The sequence below is a fragment of the Cherax quadricarinatus genome, chromosome 48 (assembly GCF_038502225.1).
Source record: "Cherax quadricarinatus isolate ZL_2023a chromosome 48, ASM3850222v1, whole genome shotgun sequence".
Classification (NCBI taxonomy): Eukaryota; Metazoa; Arthropoda; class Malacostraca; order Decapoda; family Parastacidae; genus Cherax; species Cherax quadricarinatus.
Window position 1 is genome coordinate 4,404,851 of NC_091339.1, and position 22,789 is coordinate 4,427,639.

General features: G+C 49.7%; 1 protein-coding gene across 8 annotated transcripts in view; it reads left to right on the forward strand.

The window, feature by feature from the left end:
• Nucleotides 1–22,789, forward strand: part of LOC128696147 (protein lin-10) — a 921,476-nt gene that overhangs the window by 572,354 nt on the left and 326,333 nt on the right. The gene's annotated exons all lie outside the window — the stretch shown is intronic.

Below are 22,789 nucleotides of genomic sequence, written 5' to 3' on the forward strand. Positions count from 1 at the left end.
GGCTAGCTGGTCTAGTGGCTAACGCGACGGGCTGGAGTTTTGAGACTATGACCGCGGGTTCAATCCCGGCCGGGGGTATGGTTTTCTAGAAGGCGTTCCCAGTAATTTAGATGTTTTGCTGGCTCATTGTGCGCCGTAAACGATCTCAGTATTTGTTCCTGCTCTGATATTTCTCCTGCTTCTCCGACCACTGCATCAGTGGTCGGAGAAGTGGCAGATGCAGTTTAATATAGACAGATGCAAAGTTCTAAATGTTGGACAGGAAAATAACCATGCTACTTATAAACTAAATAATGTAGATCTTAATATTGCGGATTGCGAAAAGGATTTAGGAGTTCTGGTTAGTAGTAATCTAAAACCAAGACAACAGTGAAGCTGCCGTTGTTTTGTTTAATTGTATTCGAAACAGCGATCAGTGCTGATTCGAGGCACTTGCGTCTGCAGAAATTAGTTTCTTTGATCACTAATTGGGCGTCTCTGAATTTCATGAGATGATTGGTGGAATTTCGGTGTTGTACACAGGCGTTGTTCAGGTTATCGTTCCGAAATTCCACCAATCATCTCATGAAATTCAGAGACGCCCAATTAGTGATCAAAGAAACTAATTTCCGCAGACGCAAGTGCCTCGAATCAGCACTGATCGCTGTTTCGAATACAATTAAACAAAACAACGGCAGCTTCACCATCTCCGAAGTCTTAGCAAGAATCCTCCTGAAAACAGTAAACCCTGCCATCACATAGTCTCTCCTGTTATACTACACAAAGCACAGAGAGTGAACACTGAAACAAGCTGCCTCATTCCAGTCTATATTTGTCCAACCTATTTTTATGTTGTAATAAAGTTGGTAGAATTACCGACAATATGTAAAGTAAAAGGACACAAGTGCAACTAATGTGACATTTATTGTGGCAACGTTTCGCTCTCCAGGAGCTTTATCAAGCGTAATGGTTTGATAAAGCTCCTGGAGAGCGAAACGTTGCCACAATAAATGTCACATTAGTTGCACTTGTGTCCTTTTACTTTACATATTTTTATGTTACCCAAGTAATAGCTTTTATATCCTTTTACTCATGTACGAATTAATTGCTCTACCATATTGTATTACTTTTGTCACTACCACTACTACTACTACCACTAGTGAACATCGGAATGGTACCTCACTAGTATTGCACCTCACTCTGAGCCTTTATATACCCTCTGTGTCCATGTATTGTTTGTAATGGCTTGATAAAGCTCCTGGAGAGCGAAACGTTGCCACAATAAATGTCACATTAGTTGCACTTGTGTCCTTTTACTTTACATATTGTCGGTAATTCTACCAACTTCATTGTATTGTGTTGCAGTCAAGATTGTGTTAGCCACTGTAGTATTAGTCACTGTAGTGTGTTGCAGTCACTGTATTGTAACAGTTCAGTTTTGGAAGACATGAGGGAGGTATACTCTATCTTACCAGCATACTCTCTCTTGCTATATTAATCACTCTCCATAAGATTATAACTTATGAAACATGTCAGCATAGTTTATGCAATCTCGGGACTCTGGTGGGTCGTTATCCAACGTCAGACAGTGACGAACGGCAGCGTGTGTCAGGCAGCGCTGTGTCAGGCAATGTTGTGTCAGGCAGCGCTGTGTAAGAGCCATCCGTCCGCCACCACTGTCAGGCAACGCTATGTAAGAGCCATCCGTCCGCCACCACTGTGTTAGGCAGCGCTGTGTAAGAGCCATCCGTCCGCCACCACTGTCAGGCAACGCTGTGTAAGAGCCATCCGTCCGCCACCACTGTTAGGCAGCGCTGTGTAAGAGCCATCCGTCCGCCACCACTGTGTCAGGCAACGCTGTGTAAGAGCCATCCGTCCGCCACCACTGTGTTAGGCAGCGCTGTGTAAGAGCCATCCGTCCACCACCACTGTGTCAGGCAGCGCTGTGTAAGAGCCATCCGTCCGCCACCATTGTGTCAGGCAACGCTATGTAAGAGCCATCCGTCCGTCACCACTGTGTCAGGCAGCGCTGTGTAAGAGGCATGCGTCCACCACCACTGTGTCAGGCAACGCTGTGTAAGAGCCATCCGTCCGCCACCACTGTGTCAGGCAACGCTGTGTAAGAGCCATCCGTCCGCCACCACTGTGTCAGGCCACGCTGTGTAAGAGGCATGCGTCCGCCACCACTGTGTCAGGCAACGCTGTGTAAGAGGCATGCGTCCGCCACCACTGTGTCAGCGCTGTGTAAGAGGCATGCGTCCACCACCAATGTGTCAGGCAACGCTGTGTAAGAGCCATCCGTCCGCCACCACTGTGTCAGGTAGCGCTGTGTAAGAGGCATGCGTCCGCCACCACTGTGTCAGGCAACGCTGTGTAAGAGGCATGCGTCCGCCACCACTGTGTCAGGCAGCGCTGTGTAAGAGGCATGCGTCCGCCACCACTGTGTCAGGCAACGCTGTGTAAGAGCCATCCGTCCGCCACCACTGTGTCAGGCAACGCTGTGTAAGAGGCATGCGTCCGCCACCACTGTGTCAGGCAACGCTGTGTAAGAGCCATCCGTCCGTCACCACTGTGTCAGGCAGCGCTGTGTAAGAGGCATGCGTCCGCCACCACTGTGTCAGGCACCACCACTGTGTCAGGCAACGCTGTGTAAGAGCCATCCGTCCGCCACCACTGTGTCAGGCAACGCTGTGTAAGAGCCATCCGTCCGTCACCACTGTGTCAGGCAGCACTGTGTAAGAGGCATGCGTCCGCCACCACTGTGTCAGGCAACGCTGTGTAATAGCCATCCGTCCGCCACCACTGTGTCAGGCAACGCTGTGTAAGAGGCATGCGTCCGCCACCACTGTGTCAGGCAACGCTGTGTAAGAGGCATGCGTCCGCCACCACTGTGTCAGGCAACGCTGTGTAAGAGCCATCCGTCCGCCACCACTGTGTCAGGCAGCGCTGTGTAAGAGGCATGCGTCCGCCACCACTGTGTCAGGCAACGCTGTGTAAGAGCCATCCGTCCGCCACCACTGTGTCAGGCAACGCTGTGTAAGAGCCATCCGTCCGCCACCACTGTGTCAGGCAACGCTGTGTAAAAAGCATGCGTTCGCCAGAACTGTCATGCAACACTGTGTAAGAAGCACGCGTCTGTCAACACTGTGTGTGCAATGTTTTGGGTTTACAGTTCGAAACGCTGTGGGTGTGTTTGGAGGAATACACAGTTGCTCTACAAGGTGTTTTTTAGAAAGAAAGGTTGTGTTGTCTACCAGCATGATCTTTCAGCTTGGCACCTGCATGTTGACTGCGCTATGCCTCTAGACAAGCAATGGTGAGCCGGGGGTTTGAAACTAGAGGTCAGCATCAGTGACCTCTACATTCCTAAGCTGTGACACAGTAACAGGTAACATGCTATACAAATATATACTTGTGCATATGCATTTATGTGTATATGTATCCATTACTACTACCAATATCACCACCACTATCAATATCACTATCACCATCACTACCACGATCACTACCACCATGTACTTATGTGTATATGTGAATCTACAACAAATAACAATACTAATTAATCACTTGGTTGTGCTTGAAATTGTGAAGCCAATTAAACGAGGATCTTCAAAGCAATCTCCTGGAAATCAGTTTTGGGAATGTTCTGTATAAAATTAAGCAGAGAGTCCCTGCACGTGTCAGTCGCTACTACGAACCTTCACCTAGTATTAGTTGACCAGGGTTTGAGATTTGAAACAGATTTGATTGGGCATTCTGAAGTTATTAACGAAAGTCTTAGAGTTTAAAGGAAAACGGTTGCTAAGAGATGACCGGCTCTGGCATCACGTCGTGCTCTACTTAAGGCTTCACTCAACTCAGGAAATTTAAAAACACCGTAAAAATCCGAGTTTTCATTATTTTTCATTTTTCTTTTTGGCACATGTCTTAGTTTTAAAATTCTCTATAATCCTTTAAGAGACAAAATTTTTATGTTTTCTTTAAATAGTCCAACTTGATAAAAAAAAATCAAACAATTCCAAGTTTAATTTTTTTTATTGACAGATTTACTCACACACAAGACAAACTAAATGGCTGCTATCCTGGCTATAAGATGGCTGCTATCCTGGCTATAAGACGGCTGCTATCCTGGCTATAAGATGGGTACTATCCTAGCTTTATGATGGTTACCATCATGGCTATATGATGGGTGCTATCCTGGCTATATTATGGGTACTATCCTGGCTATATGATGGATACTATCCTGGTTATAATATGTGTACTATCCTGGCTATATGATGGATACTATCCTGGCTATATGATGGGTACTATCCTGGCTATATGATAGGTGCTATCCTGGCTATATTATGGGTACTATCCTGGATATAAGATGGGAACTATCCTAGCTCGATGATGGGTATTATCCTGGCTATATGATGGGTATTATCCTGACTGTAAGAGTGGTACTATCCTGGCCATATGATGGGTACTATCCTGGCTATAAAATGGGTACTATGCTGGCTATAATATGGGTACTATCCTGGCTATAAGATGGGTACTATCCTGACTATAAGATTGGTACTATCCTGGCTATAAGATGGTTACTATCCTGGCTATAAAATGAGTACTATTCTTGCTATAAAATGGGTACTATCCTGGCTGTAAGATGGGTACTATTCTGGCTATAAGATGGTTACTATCCTGGTTATAAAATGAGTACTATCCTGGCTATAAAATGGGTACTATCCTGGCTGTAAGATTGGTACTATCCTGGCTATAAAATGAGTACTATCCTGGCTATAAAATGGGTACTATCGTGGCTGTAAGATGGGTACTATTCTGGCTATAAGATGGGTATTATTCTGGCTATAAGATGCATCAACTATTAAAAACTGAAGTTATTCAGCGAGGTAGACGCATAGGTTTTAATGGTAATAACTACATGGGATTAAAAATTTCAGAGTATTGCACATACAACAGTTAGTTCTTCACCTACACAGTCGAGTCTCACTCTGTCGTTGTTAAATTAAGAAGCAGCTTTAGTGTAGGTTTGAAGCTCCCCCACTGAGGGTTTTGGAAAGTTGTCTGAGCCATTCCAGGATGCTGGGAATGGTGGGCTCAATAATTTTGGTCATAGGGAACCTGCACATGCTAATTCTTACTAGAATCTGGTCCTCGTTACCGTACACTAACGTTTAAAATTGGAATCCGATCGGATGAGTGATGCTCGAGTTTTAAAATCGAAAAGTATTAGGAGAAAAGAATTCCTGCAACCACTTAGAGGATCCAGGACCCCATTGAACGTAAGATAACACAATAAAGTCAAACAATGTGACTTATTTGGGTCTTTTTATTAAGAATCGTGCGCCATGCAGCTCTGTTGAAGGTAGTGTGTAAAGCAGTGCTGTGTAGAGAGCTTGCTTTCAGCAGCATTTTGTCAGGCAACGTGTGTCAGGCAACAGGCACTGTGTAAGGAGCATATGTCTAGCAGTGTTGTGCCATGCAGTATGCATTATGTAAGGAGCGTGAGTCTGGCAGTGTTGTGGCAGGAAGCAGGCCCGGTGTAAGGAGCGTGCGTCTGGCAGCGCTGTCAGGCAACACGCACTGTGCAAGGAGCGTGCGTCTGGCAGCGCTGTCAGGCAACACGCACTGTGCAAGGAGCGTGCGTCTGGCAGCGCTGTCAGGCAACACGCACTGTGCAAGGAGCGTGCGTCTGGCAGCGCTGTCAGGCAACACGCACTGTGCAAGGAGCGTGCGTCTGGCAGCGCTGTCAGGCAACACGCACTGTGCAAGGAGCGTGCGTCTGGCAGCGTAGTGTAATAGGGATGAGAACTCTTGTTTATGAATTTTATTCCACATAGGAACAAGTTTTGCTACAAGTTACTGTCGAGTCTGGCGGGAAATGAGCTGCTGCCACGATTGTAAAACATGTTCTCTACCCGCTGCTTCCTCTTATAATTTAAACTCCGGCACTGCCAAATTGCTGGACAGAGAAGAGAGGATGAGAATGAGGAGGCAGAGGAAGGCAAAACAGGAGGTCTGAGGAAAAGTGATAGGAGAAGGGAGGAGGAAGAGAAAGATAATAATGGGTGTAAAGAGAAAGAGTAAGGAGTGTAATAGTAGTTAATGTTAAGGTAACGAGTGGTAAAGGTGGGTGGGCAAGCATGTAGGTGGACAGACAGATGGGTGGGCAAGCATGAGTGGGCAGATAGATGGGTGGGCAAGCATGTAGGTGGGCAGACAGGTGGGTGGGCAAGCATGTAGGTGGACAGACAGGTGGGTGGGCAAGCATGTAGGTGGACAGACAGGTGGGTGGGCAAGCATGTAGGTGGACAGACAGGTGGGTGGGCAAGCATGAGTGGACAGATAGGTGGGTGGGCAAGCATGAGTGGGCAGATAGGTGGGTGGGCAGCCAAGTGAGTGGGCAAGCACGAGAATGGGCAGAGAGGTGGGTAGGCAAGCATGAATGGGCAGATAAGTGGGTGGGAAAGCATGAGTGGGCAGACAGGTGGGTGGGCAAGCATAAGTGGGCAGATAGGTGCGTGGGTAAGTGAGTGGGCAGACAGATGGGTTGGCAAGCATGAGAGTGGACAAACAGGTGGGTGGGCAAGCATGAGAGTGGACAGACAGGTGGGTGGGCAAGCATGAGAGTGGACAGACAGGTGGGTGGGCAAGCATGAGAGTGGGCAGACAGGTGGATGGGAAAGCATAAGAGTGGGTAGGCAAGCATGTGGGTGGGCAGACAGGTGGATGTTTAAGCAAGTAGGTGGGAAGACAGGTGGGTGGGCAAGCATGAGAGTGGGCAGACAGGTGGGTGGGCAAGCATGAAAGTGGGCAGACAGGTGGGTGGGCAGTGCGGATACAGCCTCACAGTGCACTAAGGGGTTAAAGGGTGAAGGTCATTCTCCCTTAACCCCTTTCCACGAGGGAGTAAACACTGCCTCTTGTCCACCCTCACTCTGCTTCCTGCTCCATTAAGCAGTGAAATGCAGGCACCTCACTAGTGTGGACATGTATAGACATGCTGGTGCAGACACCTCACTAGTGTGGACATGTATAGACATGCTGGTGCAGACACCTCACTAGTGTGGACATGTATAGACATGCTGGTGCAGACACCTCACTAGTGTGGACATGTATAGACATGCTGGTGCAGGCATCTCACTAATGTGGACATGTATAGACATGCTGGTGCAGGCACCTCACTAGTGTGGACATGTACAGACATGCTGGTATTCTCAGAGTTCACTAGTGTGATCATGTACAGATATGCTAGTAACTACCACAGCAGTGACTACCACAGCAGTAACTACCACAGCAATGATTACCACAGCAGTAACTACCACAGCAATGACTACCACAGCAGTAACTACCACAGGGATGACTACCACAGCAGTAACTACCACAGCAATGATTACCACAGCAGTAACTACCACAGCATTGATTACCACAGCAGTAACTACCACAGCAATGATTACCACAGCAGTAACTACCACAGCAATGACTACCACAGCAGTAACTACCACAGGGATGACTACAACAGCAATTACTACCACAGCAGTAACTACCACAGCAGAGACTGCCACAGCAGAGACTGCCACAGCAGTAACTACCACAGCAGTAACTACCACAGCAGAGACTACCACATCAGTAACTACCACAGCAGTAACTACCATAGCAGTAACTACCACAGCAGTAACTACCACAACAGTGATTACCACAGCAATAACTACCACAGCAGTAACTACCACAGCAGTACTCACTGAGGGTGGTATCCCATACCAAAGTTCGGTTCAGAGACATTATTACGGACTGGTAGAGTGAATGTTGCAGGGGTTGAGCTCTGCTGGAGTGAATTTGCAGGGGTTGAGTTCTGCTGGAGTGAATGTTGCAAGGGTTGAGTTCTGCTGGAGTGAATGTTGCAGGGGTTGAGCTCTGCTCGAGTGAATGTTGCAGGGGTTGAACTCTGCTGGATTAAATGTTGCAGGGGTTGAGTTCTGCTGGAGTGAATGTTGCAGGGGTTGAGTTCTGCTGGAGTGAATGTTGCAGGGGTTGAGTTCTGCTGGAGTGAATGTTGCAAGGGTTGAGCTCTGCTAGAGTGAATGTTGCAGGGGTTGAGCTCTGCTCGAGTGAATGTTGCAGGGGTTGAACTCTGCTGGATTAAATGTTGCAGGGGGTGAGTTCTGCTGGAGTGAATGTTGCAAGGGTTGAGCTCTGCTCGAGTGAATGTTGCAGGGGTTGAGTTCTGCTGGATTAAATGTTGCAGGGGTTGAGCTCTGCTAGAGTGGATGTTGCAGGGGTTGAGCTCTGCTCGAGTGAATGTTGCAGGGGTTGAACTCTGCTGGAGTGAATGTTGCAAGGGTTGAGCTCTGCTGGAGTGAATGTTGCAGGGGTTGAGCTCTGCTGGAGTGAATGTTGCAGGGGTTGAGCTCTGCTGGAGTGAATGTTGCAAGGGTTGAGCTCTGCTGGAGTGAATGTTGCAAGGGTTGAGCTCTGCTGGAGTGAATGTTGCAGGGGTTGAGCTCTGCTGGAGTGAATGTTGCAAAAGTTGAGCTCTGCTGGAGTGAATGTTACAGGGTTGAGCTATGCTGGAGTGAATGTTGCAAAAGTTGAGCTCTGCTAGAGTGAATGTTGCAAGGGTTGAGATCTGCTGGAATGTTGCAGGGGTTGAGATCTGCTGGAGTGAATGTTGCAAGCCTTGAACTCTGCAGTAGTGGTTGACGATGCTCTTGCAAGTTCCCTCATGATGTGCAGTTTACTGTGTAAAAATGTATGAACCAGGGATCACTGAACACCACACCGAGGCTCCCAGGGAACGTTACTGTAGCAGGAACACTGTGTACTCACCTAATTGTACTCACCTAATTGTGGTTGCAGGGGTCGATTCACAGCTCCTGGCCCCGCCTCTTCACTGATTGCTACTAGGTCCTCTCTCTCCCTGCTCCATGAGCTTTATCATACCTCGCCTTAAAACTATGTATGGTTCCCCCCTCCACTACTTCACTTTCTAGGCTATTCCACGGCTTGACTACTCTATGACTGAAGAAATACTTCCTAACATCCCTTTGATTCATCTGAGTCTTCAACTTCCAATTGTGACCTCTTGTGTCTGTGTCCCATCTCTGGAACATCCCGTCTTTGTCCACCTCGTCTATTCCGCGCAGTATTTTATATGTCGTCATCATGTCTCCCCTGACCCTCATTGCCTCCAGTGTCGTCAGGCCGAGTTCCCTCAATCTTTCTTCGTAGGACAATCCCCGTAGCTCTGGGACTAGTCTTGTTGCAAACCTTTGCACTTTCTCTAATTTCTTGACGTGCTTGACTAGGTGTGGATTCCAAACTGGTGCTGCATACTCCAGTATGGGCCTGACGTAGATGGTGTACAGAGTATTGAACGAATGACTCAAGAAATCGTAATAACACGATTGCAAATAAACCATACCCCCGGCCGGGATTGAACCCGCGGTCATAGAGTCTCAAAACTCTAACGCGACGGGCTGGAGTTTTGAGACTCTATGACCGCGGGTTCAATCCCGGCCGGGGGTATGGTTTTCTTGAACGAATCCTTACTGTGTGTGTGTGTGTGTGTGTGTGTGTGTGTGTGTGTGTGTGTGTGTGTGTGTGTGTGTGTGTGTGTGTGTGTGTGTGTGTGTGTGTGTGTGTGTGTGTGTGTGTGTGTGTGTGTGTGTGTGTGTGTGCCTCTGTGTGTGTGTGTGTGTGTGTGTGTGTGTGTGTGTATGTGTGTGTGTGTGTGTGTGTGTGTGTGTGTGTGTGTGTGGGTTTTGTTTTTGTGTGTGTGTGTGCCTGTGTGTGTCCCTGTGTGTGTGTGTGTGTGTGTGTGTGTGTGTGTGTGGGTGTGTGTGTGCCTGTCTGTGTGTGTGTGTGTGCCTGTGTGTGTGCCTGTGTGTGTGTGTGTGCCTGTGTGTGTGGGTTTGTGTGGGTGTGCAAACACACACACACACACACACACAATTCACGTGTTGAAGCAAAAATGAAAAATGAGTTTGGGTTATCAATGTAGGAGAGTAGTGAGGGAGAGAGGGAGGAGAGTAGTGAGGGAGAGGTAGGAGTGAGTGAAGGAGGGAGAGGTAGGAGGAGTGTAGAGAGGGAGAGGGAGGAGAGTGAGAGAGTGGAGGAGAGAGAGAGGGAGAGGAGGTAGAGAGGAGTAGGGAGAGGGAGGGAGGAGAGTAGGAGGAGAGAGGAGGAGGGAGAGAGAGAGAGAGGAGGAGAGTAGTGAGGAGAGAGGGAGGAGAGTAGTAAGGGGAGAGAGGAGGAGAGAGGAGGGAGAGAGGGAGAGAGTGAGAGAGGAGGAGGAGGAGAGTAGAGGGGAGGGGAGGTAGGAGTAGTAAGGGGAGGGAGGGAGAGGAGAGAGGGGAGAGGGAGGGAGGAGGAGTAGTGAGAGGGGAGAGGTAGGAGAGAGTAGTAGGGAGAGGAGGAGAGTAGGAGAGAGGGAGGAGGAGAGTGAGGGAGAGAGGAGGGAGGAGAGTGAGGGAGAGGGAGGGAGGAGTAGTAGGGAGAGGAGGAGAGGTAGAGAGGGAGGGAGGAGAGAGAGGGAGGAGAGTAGTGAGGGGAGAGGGAGGGAGAGAGAGAGGGAGAGAGGGAGGAGGTGGAGGAGGAGAGGGAGGAGGAGAGTGAGGGGAGGGAGGGAGGGGAGAGTAGGAGAGGAGAGGGAGGGAGAGTAGTGAGGGGAGAGGGAGGGAGGAGATAGTGAGGGGAGAGAGGGAGGAGAGTAGTGAGGGAGAGAGGGAGGAGAGTGGAGAGAGAGGGAGGAGGAGAGAGAGAGAGGAGAGGGAGGAGAGTGAGAGAGGAGGGGAGGGAGAGTAGTGAGAGGAGGAGGAGTAGTGGAGAGAGGGAGGGAGAGTAGTGAGGAGGGAGGGTAGTGAGGAAGAGAGGGAGGAGAGTAGTGAGGGAGAGAGGGAGGAGAGAGTGAGAGAGGGAGGAGGAGTAGTGAGGGAGGAGGGTGGTAGGAGGGAGAGAGGGAGGGAGAGAGTAGGGAGAGAGGTAGGAGAGTAGTGAGGGAGGAGAGTAGTGAGGAGGAGGAGTAGTGAGGGAGAGGAGGAGGAGTAGTAGTGAGGGAGGGAGGGAGGAGAGGTAGAGGAGAGGGAAGGAGGGTAGTGAGGGGAGAGGAGGGAGAGAGTGAGGGAGAGGGAGGGAGAGTAGAGAGGGAGAGAGGAGGAGAGTAGTAAGGGAGAGGGAGGAGGAGAGGAGTGAGGAGGGAGGAGGAGGAGTAGAGAGGGAGGGAGGGAGGGAGAGTAGAGGGAGAGGGAGGAGAGTAGTGGAGGGAGAGAGGTAGGAGAGAGTGAGGAGAGGGAGGGAGAGAGTGAGGAGAGAGGGAGGAGGGTAGGTGAGGGAGGGAGGAGAGTAGTGGAGAGAGGGAGGAGGGTAGTGGAGAGAGAGGGAGGAGAGTAGGTGAGAGAGGGAGGAGAGTAGTAAGGGAGAGAGGGAGGAGAATAGTGAGGGGAGAGGGAGGGAGGAGAGAGTGAGGGAGAGAGGAGGGAGAGAGGTGAGGAGAGTAGGAGGAGTGAGGGGAGAGAGGGAGGGAGAGAGTGAGGAGAGGGAGGAGGGTAGAGAGGAGGGAGGGGAGAGAGGAGGAGAGAGGGAGGAGGAGGAGTGAGGAGGAGAGGGAGGAGAGGGGAGAGAGGAGGAGAGGAGGAGGAGAGTAGGGGAGGGAGGAGGGTAGGTGAGGGAAGAGAGGAGGAGAGTAGTGAGGAGGAGAGTAGAGGGAGAGAGGGAGGAGAGTAGTGAGAGGGAGGAGAGTAGTGAGGGGAGGGTGGGTGAGGAGAGAGGGAGGGGAGAGTAGTAGGAGAGAGGTAGGAGAGAGTGAGGGAGGAGGAGAGTGGGAGGGAGAGGTGGAGGGAGTAGTGAGGGGGAGAGAGGAGGGAGAGTAGGGAGAGAGGGAGGAGAGTAGTAAGGGAGAGGGAGGAGGAGAGAGGAGGGAGGGGAGAGGGAGGAGAGTAGAGGAGAGAGGAGGAGAGTAGAGGAGAGAGGTAGGAGAGTGGGAGAGAGGAGGGAGGAGTAGGAGGAGAGAGGGAGGAGGGTAGTGAGGAGAGGGAGGGAGGAGAGTAGAGGAGAGAGGGAGGAGAGTGAGGAGAGGGGAGGAGGAGGAGTAGGAGAGAGGGAGGAGAGAGGAGAGAGGAGGAGGAGTGAGTGAGAGAGGGAGGGAGGAGGAGAGTGAGGAGAGAGGGAGGGAGGAGTAGAGGGGAGAGAGGTAGGAGAGTAGTAGAGGAGAGGAGGGAGGAGAGAGGGAGGGAGAGGGAGGGGAGGGAGAGTAGGAGAGGGAGAGGAGGAGAGTGAGAGGGGAGAGGGAGGGAGGGTAGGGTAGAGAGAGAGGGAGGAGAGTAGTGAGGGGAGAGAGGAGGAGAGTAGGGGAGAGAGGGAGGGAGAGTAGTGAGGAGAGGGAGGAGGAGAGTAGTGAGGAGAGAGGGAGGAGAGTAGTGAGGGAGAGAGGGAGAGAGAGGGGAGAGAGAGAAGAGTAGTGAGGGAGAGAGGGAGGAGGAGTAGTAGGAGAGAGGGAGGGAGGGAGGGTAGGGAGAGGGGAGGAGAGGAGAGAGGGGAGGGGAGAGTAGTAGGAGGGAGAGGAGGGAGTAGTGAGGAGAGGGAGGGAGGAGTGAGAGAGAGGGGAGGGAGAGGTAGGAGAGGGAGGTAGGAGGGAGGGAGAGGAGGAGGAGAGGGTGAGTGGGAGGAGAGAGTGGAGAGAGAAGAGTAGTAAGAGGGAGAGTAGAGAGAGGGAGGAGAGTGAGAGAGAGGGAGGGAGGAGTAGTAGAGGAGAGGGAGGAGAGAGAGAGAGGGAGGAGAGTAGAGGAGGGAGGGAGGAGGGAGGAGAGTAGAGAGGGGAGGGAGAGTAGAGAGGGGAGAGGGAGGAGAGTGGAGAGAGAGAGGAGGAGAGTAGTGAGGGAGGAGAGGAGAGTGAGAGAGGGAGAGAGGGAGAGAGGGAGAGAGGGAGGAGGAGGGTAGTGAGGAGAGGGAGGAGGGAGTAGAGGGGAGGGGAGGAGGGTGAGGTGAGGAGGAGGAGAGTGAGGGTGAGAGGGAGGAGAGAGTGAGGGAGAGAGTGAGGAGGGGTAGTGAGGGAGAGAGGGAGGATAGTAGTGAGGAGGAGAGGGAGGGGGGTAGTGGGGAGAGGGAGGAGGGTAGTGTGGAGGAGGAGAGGGAGGAGGTGAGTGGGAGGGAGAGGGAGGAGAGAGTGAGGAGAGGAGGAGGAGAGAGAGGGAGAGAGAGAGAGGTGAGTGAGGAGAGGGGGAGGAGGGTAGAGGAGGAGGGAGTAGTGAGGGGAGAGGAGGGGAGGAAAGAGTGAGGGAGAGGGAGGAGAGTAGTGAGGAGGAGGGTAGTGAGGGAGAGAGGAGGGAGGGAGGGTAGAGGGAGAGAGGGAGGGAGGAGTAGTGAGGGAGAGAGGGAGGAGTAGTGAGGGAGAGGGGAGGAGAGAGAGGAGAGTAGGAGAGGAGGGGAGGGAGGAGGGAGGAGGGAGAGGAGGGAGGAGAGTGAGGAGAGAGGGAGGAGAGGAGGGAGGAGGGTAGTGAGGGAGGGAGGGAGGGAGGGAGGGTAGTAGGGAGAGAGGGGAGGGAGGGTAGGTGAGAGAGAGAGAGAGAGGAGGGAGAGAGAGAGGAGAGTAGTGAGGAGAGGGAGGGAGGAGTGTAGTGAGGGAGGAGGGTGATGGAGGGAGAGGGAGGAGGGTAGTGAGGAGAGAGGGAGGAGAGTAGTGAAGGAGGAGAGTAGAGGGATAGAGGGGAGGAGATTAGTGGGAGAGAGGGAGGAGAGTAGTAGGGGAGAGAAGGAGGAGTAGTGGGGAGGGAGAGGGAGGGAGGAGAGTAGGAGAGAGGGAGGAGAGTAGATGATGGAGAGGGAGGAGAGGAGAGAGAGAAGGAGGGGAGAGTGAGGGAGGGGAGAGGAGGAGAGTAGTGAGGGAGGAGAGTAGTGAGGGAGGAGAGTAGTGAGGGAGAGAAGGAGGGGAGTAGAGGAGAGAGGGAGGAGAGTAGTGAGGGAGAGAGGGGAGGAGAGAGAGGGAGAGAGGGAGGAGAGAGTGAGGGAGGAGGGGTAGTGAATGAGAGGAGGGAGGGAGAGTAGTGGGAGAGAGGTAGGAGAGTAGTGAGGGGAGAGGGAGGGAGGAGTAGAGAGGAGAGAGGTAGGAGAGTAGAGGAGGGAGGAGAGTAGTGAGGAGGAGGGAGAGTGAGAGAGGAGGGAGGGAGGAGGGTAGTGAGGGAGGAGGGAGGAGGGTAGTGAGGAGAGGAGGGAGGAGGTGAGGGTAGAGAGTGGGAGGAGAGTGAGGAGAGAGGGGAGGAGAGTAGTAGGGGAGAGGGAGGAGGAGAGAGGAGGGAGAGGAGGAGGGAGAGTAGTGAGGAGAGAGGTGAGGGGGAGAGAGTGAGGAGAGAGGGAGGAGGAGTGAGGGAGAGGGAGGAGGAGTGGGGAGTGAGGGAGAGGGAGGAGAGTAGTGAGGGAGAGAGGGAGGAGAGAGGAGGGGAGAGAGGTAGGGAGGAGGAGGAGGAGGAGAGGTAGAGTAGAGGAGGAGGAGTAGTGAGGAGGGAGGAGAGGAGAGAGAGTGAGGAGAGGGAGGAGGAGAGAGTGAGGGAGAGGGAGGGAGGAGAGAGAGGGAGAGAGGGAGGAGAGTAGTGAGGAGAGAGGGAGGAGGGTAGTGAGAGAGGGGAGGGAGGAGGAGTAGTGAGGGAGAGGGAGGAGGAGTAGTAGCAGGAGAGGGGAGGGAGAGTGAGGGAGAGAGGAGGAGAGAGTAGAGGGAGAGAGGGAGGAGAGAGTGAGGGAGAGAGGGAGGAGAGTAGAGGAGAGAGTTAGAAGAGTAGTGAGGGAGGAGGAGGAGTAGTGAGGGAGAGAGGGAGGGAGGGTAGTGAGGGAGAGGAGGGAGGGAGAGAGTGGGAGAGAGGGAGGAGAGAGAGTGGAGGGAGAGAGGGAGGGAGAGTGAGTGAGAGGGGAGGGAGGGGAGAGTAGTGAGGAGAGGGAGGGGAGAGTGGAGAGGGAGAGGGAGGGAGAGTAGTGAGGAGATAGGGAGGAGGAGAGAGAGGGAGAGGGGGAGAGTAGTGAGAGAGAGAGGAGAGTAGTAGAGGAGGGAGGAGAGAGTGAGGGAGAGAGGGAGGAGTGTAGGGAGAGAGAGGGAGGAGGAGAGTGAGGGGAGAGGGAGGGAGAGAGAGAGGGAGGAGGGAGAGAGGAGGGGAGAGGGAGGGGAGAGTAGTGAGGGGAGGGAGGAGGAGGAGTGAGGAGGGAGGGAGAGAGTGAGTAGGGGAGGAGAGGGAGGGAGAGTGAGGAGAGGGAGGAGGAGAGAGAGAGGGAGGAGGGTAGTGAGGGAGAGAGGGAGGAGAGTGAGAGGAGAGGTAGAGAGTGAGGGAGAGGAGGGAGGAGAGAGTGAGGAGGGAGGAGGAGGGAGAGAGGGGAGAGAGGGAGGATAGTAGTGAGGGAGAGAGGGAGGAGACTAGTGAGGGAGAGGGAGAGGGAGGGAGGTAGAGAGAGGGAGGAGTAGTGAGGGAGGGGAGAGAGGAGAGAGTGGAGTGAGGAGAGGGAGGAGGAGTAGAGAGAGAGAGGGGAGAGTGAGAGAGGGGAGGGGGAGGGGAGGGAGTGGAGGAGGAGAGAGAGGAGGGGAGAGGGAGGAGAGTAGTGAGGAGAGGAGGAGAGTAGGAGGGAGGAGGGTAGTGAGAGAGAGGGAGGAGGGTAGAGGGAGAGAGGGAGGAGAGAGAGGGAGAGAGGGAGGAGAGTAGTGAGGGAGAGAGGGAGGAGTAGAGAGGGAGGAGGAGTAGTGAGGGGAGGAGGGTAGGAGAGGGAGAGAGGAGGAGTAGAGAGAGAGAGGAGGGAGGAGGGTGAGGGGAGAGAGGGAGGGGAGGGTAGTGAGGGAGAGAGGGAGGGAGGTAGTGAGGAGAGAGAGAGGAGTAGAGAGGGGAGAGGGAGGGAGGTGGTAGTGAGGGAGGGAGGTAGTGAGGGAGAGAGGAGGAGGGTAGTGGAGAGGGGAGAGGGAGGAGGAGTAGAAGGAAGGAGAGTAGTGAGGGAGAGAGGGAGGAGAGTAGTGAGGGAGAGAGGGAGGAGAGTAGTGAGGGAGAGAGGGAGGAGGGTAGTGAGGGAGAGAGGGAGGAGAGTAGTGAGGGAGAGAGGGAGGAGAGTAGTGAGGGAGAGAGGGAGGAGAGTAGTGAGGGAGAGAGGGAGGAGAGTAGTGAGGGAGAGAGGGAGGAGAGTAGTGAGGGAGAGAGGGAGGAGAGTAGTGAGGGAGAGAGGGAGGAGAGTAGTGAGGGAGAGAGGGAGGAGAGTAGTGAGGGAGGAGAGTAGTGAGGGAGAGAGGGAGGAGAGTAGTGAGGGAGAGAGGGAGGAGAGTAGTGAGGGAGAGAGGGAGGAGAGTAGTGAGGGAGAGAGGGAGGAGAGTAGTGAGGGAGGAGGGTAGTGAGGGAGAGAGGGAGGAGGGTAGTGAGGGAGAGAGGGAGGAGAGTAGTGAGGGAGAGAGGGAGGAGAGTAGTGAGGGAGAGAGGGAGGAGAGTAGTGAGGGAGAGAGGGAGGAGAGTAGTGAGGGAGAGAGGGAGGAGAGTAGTGAGGGAGGAGAGTAGTGAGGGAGAGAGGGAGGAGAGTAGTGAGGGAGGAGGGTAGTGAGGGAGAGAGGGAGGAGAGTAGTGAGGGAGAGAGGTAGGAGAGTAGTGAGGGAGAGAGGGAGGAGAGTAGTGAGGGAGAGAGGGAGGAGAGTAGTGAGGGAGAGAGGGAGGAGAGTAGTGAGGGAGAGAGGGAGGAGAGTAGTGAGGGAGAGAGGGAGGAGAGTGATAGAGAGGAGAAAGGGGAAGTAATGGAAGGATTAAGGGAGAAAGAGAGGGAATAATGGAGGAATGGTGGGATTATGCAAGTGGGGAAGGGAGAGAGAGAGAGAGAGAGGGAGAGAGAGAGAGAGAGAGAGAGAGAGAGAGAGAGAGAGAGAGAGAGAGAGAGAGAGAGAGAGAGAGAGAGATTGTGTTTAACTCAAGTTGAACACAATCATGAATAAGCAGTCTATCAGGATGCTGTCGGCGAACATTTCGAGTCTTCATTACTAATGTTATGGAGCTCACGCACAGTTCGTGAACACTCATCGTAATGACATAGTCGCCGTTGTTGAGACATTTTTTTATACAACAGAACACCAGACAGGCAAGGACAAGGAGGTGTTGCTATGTGCTTTTCTAAAAGTGTACATGTCCAGCTCATTGAGGTTGCCATCCAGAATCACCCCGAAATTATGTTCTTCAAACTGTGCGTAAACACTAGTACCTCTGTACAAGCATGTGCAATGTATAGACCTCAATGGCAGACAGCGAACCTTATCAACTTTCTGATGGAAAATGTGGACTCTCTTGTGCTTCAACCTAAATGTCAGCGTATTATAGTTCTTGGTGACCTCAGTCAACATCTTATATAGACGTATTTTCAAGAACTCCTTTCAATGTTTGATACGAGAAACTACTGATTTCTCTGCTGACTTCTCTGGCTTCTCCCTCGACCTAGTAGTGAGTGATCACTTTGAAGGCATAGTTAAATGACTATGCCTTCAGAGTGATCAATCACTCAATCACTATGTTGGATCATCTAACCACAAGTCTATCTTTATGACACTGAAGATTCCAACAGATCGAGGTGAGGAATCCACACGTACAACCTGGCTGTGGGAAAGAGGAAACTGGCCAGCCCTTTGCTCATATCTTGCCGTCTCCGATTGAAATTTGTGTTGGAGATAAAAGATGTGTTCGGTAATACCTTCACCGAACACATCCTTTATCTTCAAGAATTATACATCCCTCACCGGCAGTATGTGACGAAGCCTGGTTTGGCTTTCGTTGTCGCGAGGCATTCCACTATCTATAACAGGAACCTGCACGGGTAAGCCTGTTAAGAAATGGAAGTCCAAAAGTGGGCCATCTCTAGATGGGAGGCTGACAGAAAAAGAAAGCTGGCGTCAGGTAAAGTGGACTCCAAAACCTGATGAAATTATTACACATCTAAATTAGCAGGATGGGACCGTCTCTGCTAGTTAGGAGAAAGCTGACCTCTTTGTTGAAGACTTCCCTCCCAAGACGCAAGTTCCTGATTCTGCAAGGATCTTTGTTAGCCATAAGAAATGTGTCAAAGTTGTCAGTGTTGACAATAAGGCAGGATGAAGTGTATCTTCTCCTTAAATCGCTGGACCAAGAAAAGGCTGTAGGCCCAGATAAGTCGAGCCCAAAATTGCTGAGTAGATATGCGGGCCAGATGTGCAGATAAATGGTTCAGAGAACCGACAGGTTGATAAATTAGACACATATGCAACACTTGGGTATCTTTATTGTTGAAACGTTTCTCCTTCACACTAGACTTCTTCAGTCAAATACGAAGGGAGTAGTAGTGAAATAAAGATGATGTAATTCGTCCATCAACCTTAAAGAAAAAGTATTTGAGGTGGTCAGTCCCTCAGCCTGGAGTAGAGTTCAGCTCCATGGTCTGGAACGATATCGTTCTAGACTGATTACATCATCTTTATTTCGTTTCTGCTGCTCCCTTTGTATTTGACTGAAGAAGCCTACTGTGTAGGCGAAACGTTTCATCAATAAAGGCACCCAACTGCTGCACATGTGTCTTAACCATGGAGTACCTGGTCCAGTTGAATTTGAGGGTAAATCTTTCAATATGAGGTAGTTAGAGATGGCAGCAGGTGGCTGACTACGGTAGTTGTGGGAGACAGAGAAGAGATAGTCTCACTATGATAGTATTAATAAAAGGTAATTCTCTAAGTCTGTACTTAATTGTTGTACATGTGTCTTATCAACTTGCCGGTATTGTATACTATTATCATATTCAATTCAAGGTCTGCACGATCTGCAGTACACGACCTCCCAGTTTCATATAGAGGTATTCCATTCTCAGACTATTTTGCTGTAATCTCTAACAAATTACATTCTGTCAAACCAAGTTTGGGTTTCTGGCCTTCTTGTCATCGATACCGAGGCTGGGAGACAACACTCTCATCTTCGCATCGGACACACTCGTCTAACTCACGGGTATCTCATGGAGAGGCATTCTGCTCCACTTTGTGAAATTGTCTAATTCCTGTTTCAATTTCCCATATTCTACTGGACTGTCCTGTGTATCGAGCACGCAAAATTTTCGTCCGACGTCGTCACCGTTCTAACACTCTTACTTTATCTTCCCTCCTTGCTGACGGACTCACCTTCGACTTTCTGACAGCAACTGATTTATTACACAAACTTCGATAATCCTTCCTTTAGCACTCCTCACAGCCTTTCCTAACTTTACCTTTGTTGTCCCCTCCAGCCTTACTTATCCTTAGGTCCTGCATCACTTCCTTCCCTGCAGCTGTGTGTGACCCAAGTAGGTTTAACACTTTCTTGTGATTATAATAATAATGGTTTTCAAGGTGATTTTGTTCCATATATCTGTTCTGATATATCTGTTATATCCGTATTCTGTTCTGTTATATCTAAGAGTTTACCTGGTAGGAAGTGCTCTTGTAAGAGAGAGACTCTTGCTAGTTGACCGTCTCTCTTACTTTGACCGAGTGTTTTGTATCAACTCCTGATGCCAGACTGATTCAAAGACGTTTAGCTCTTAGGAAAACGTTTCTCTCTCTAGCACTTTCGTCCACAGAGTCATTCTTCTCCTTGACTGTGTTGAGCAGAGAACGTAAGCCATCACTCTTAAGAATTTCAGGAACGTTGTATCATGCTGAAACATTAAAGATAACTGGCAACCATTGCTACAATATGAAAAGTCTTTACTATCTCTATCTCTCTCTCACTCTCTCTCTCTCTCTCTCTCTCTCTCTCTCTCTCTCTCTCTCTCTCTCTCTCTCTCTCTCTCTCTCTCTCTCTCTCTCTGACCAGCCGCAGTTCTGTGAAGGAGTACAACCAATTCTCAGTCTTCCACTGTGGAATACAACCAGTTCTCAGTCTTACACTGTGGAGTACAACCAGTTCTCAGTCTTACACTGTGGAGTACAACCAGTTCTCAGTCTTACACTGTGGAGTACAACCAGTTCTCAGTCTTCCACTGTGGAATACAATCACTTCTCAGTCTTCCACTGTGGAGTACAACCAGTTCTCAGTCTTACACTGTGGAGTACAACCAGTTCTCAGTCTTCCACTGTGGAATACAATCACTTCTCAGTCTTCCACTGTGGAGTACAACCAGTTCTCAGTCTTACACTGTGGAGTACAACCAGTTCTCAGTCTTCCACTGTGGAATACAATCACTTCTCAGTCTTCCACTGTGGAGTACAACCAGTTCTCAGTCTTACACTGTGGAGTACAACCAGTTCTCAGTCTTCCACTGTGGAATACAATCACTTCTCAGTCTTCCACTGTGGAGTACAACCAGTTCTCAGTCTTACACTGTGGAGTACAACCAGTTCTCAGTCTTACACTGTGGAGTACAACCAGTTCTCAGTCTTACACTGTGGAATACAACCAGTTCTTAGTCTTACTTCGTACCGGGATTAAAGAGAAATACGTTCCTGTTCTCTCGAGTCACTATAGAAAAGAACACTAGAGGATCAACAGCAACACAAGCTTCTAGAACACATAACTGCACATCAGTGCTAACACTGATAATGGGTTGGGCGAATGTTTTTAGTGGGTTTGGGTTTGAGAAGAACCTGCCGAATATGGGCCAGTAGGTCTGCTACAACGTTCCTCCTTTCTTATGTTACTTTAGTGATAAGTATCCTAGTCTCATCAGACGCCAGGATAATTCTCATTAACCTGTGTTGTCTCTCGGCACCGGATAACTAAACTTAACCCTCGCCTCTCTCTTAAAGAAAGTTTTTCTCATTCACTTTGACAACATTCACTTTGACAACATTCACTTTGACAACATTCACTCTGACAACATTCACTCTGACAACATTCACTTTGACAACATTCACTCTGACAACATTCACTCTGACAACATTCACTTTATTAACATTCACTCTGACAACATTCACTTTGACAACATTCACTTTGTTAACATTCACTCTGACAACATTCACTTTGACAACATTCACTCTGACAACATTCACTCTGACAACATTCACTTTGACAACATTCACTTTGTTAACATTCACTCTGACAACATTCACTTTGACAACATTCACTCTGACAACATTCACTTTGACAACATTCACTTTGACAACATTCACTTTGACAACTTTCACTCTGACAACATTCACTTTGACAACATTCACTCTGACAACATTCACTTTGACTACATTCACTTTGACAACTTTCACTCTGACAACATTCACTTTGACAACATTCACTCTGACAACATTCACTTTGACTACATTCACTCTGACAACATTCACTTTGACAAGACAACATTCACTTTGACAACAGTCACTTTGACAACATTCACTTTGACAACATTCACTCTGACAACATTCACTTTGACAACATTCACTCTGACAACATTCACTTTGACTACATTCACTCTGACAACATTCACTTTGACAACATTCACTCTGACAACATTCACTCTGACAACATTCACTCTGACAACATTCACTTTGACAACATTCACTCTGACAACATTCACACTGACAACATTCACTTTGACAACATTCACTTTGACAACATCCACTTTGACAACATTCACTCTGACAACATTCACTTTGACAACATTCACTTTGACAACATTCACTCTGGCAACATTCACTTTGACAACATTCACTTTGACAACATTCACTCTGACAACATTCACTCTGAGAACATTCACTCTGAGAACAATCACTCTGACAACATTCACTATGACAACATTCACTCTGACAACATTCACACTGACAACATTCACTTCGACAACATCCACTTTGACAACATTCACTCTGACAACATTCACTTTGACAACATCCACTTTGACAACATTCACTTTGACAACATTCACTTTGACAACATTCACTCTGGCAACATTCACTTTGACAACATTCACTCTGACAACATTCACTCTGACAGCATTCACTTTGACAACATTCACTCTGACAACATTCACTTTGACAACATTCACTCTGACAACATTCACTCTGACAACATTCACTCTGACAACATTCACTCCGACAACATTCACTCTGACAACATTCACTCTGACAACATTCACTCTGACAACATTCACTCTGGCAACATTCACTCTGACAACATTCACTCTGGCAACATTCACCTTGACAACATTCACTTTGGCAACATTCACTCTGACAACATTCACTTTGGCAACATTCACTCTGACAACATTCACTTTGACAACATTCACTTTGACAACATTCACTCTGGCAACATTCACTCTGACAACATTCACTTTGACAACATTCACTCTGACAACATTCACTCTGACAACATTCACTCTGACAACATTCACTCTGAGAACATTCACTCTGGCAACATTCACTTTGACAACATTCACTTTGACAACATTCACTTTGACAACATTCACTCTGACAACATTCACTTTGACAACATTCACTGACAACATTCACTCTGACAACATTCACTCTGACAACATTCACTCTGGCAACATTCACTTTGACAACATTCACTTTGACAACATTCACTTTGACAACATTCACTCTGGCAACATTCACTTTGACAACATTCACTGACAACATTCACTCTGACAACATTCACTCCGACAACATTCACTCTGACAACATTCACTATGAGAACATTCACTCTGGCAACATTCACTTTGACAACATTCACTTTGACAACATTCACTTTGACAACATTCACTCTGACAACATTCACTTTGACAACATTCACTTTGACAGCATTCACTTTGACAACATTCACTCTGACAACATTCACTTTGACAACATTCACTTTGACAACATTCACTTTGACAACATTCACTTTGACAACATTCACTTTGACAACAT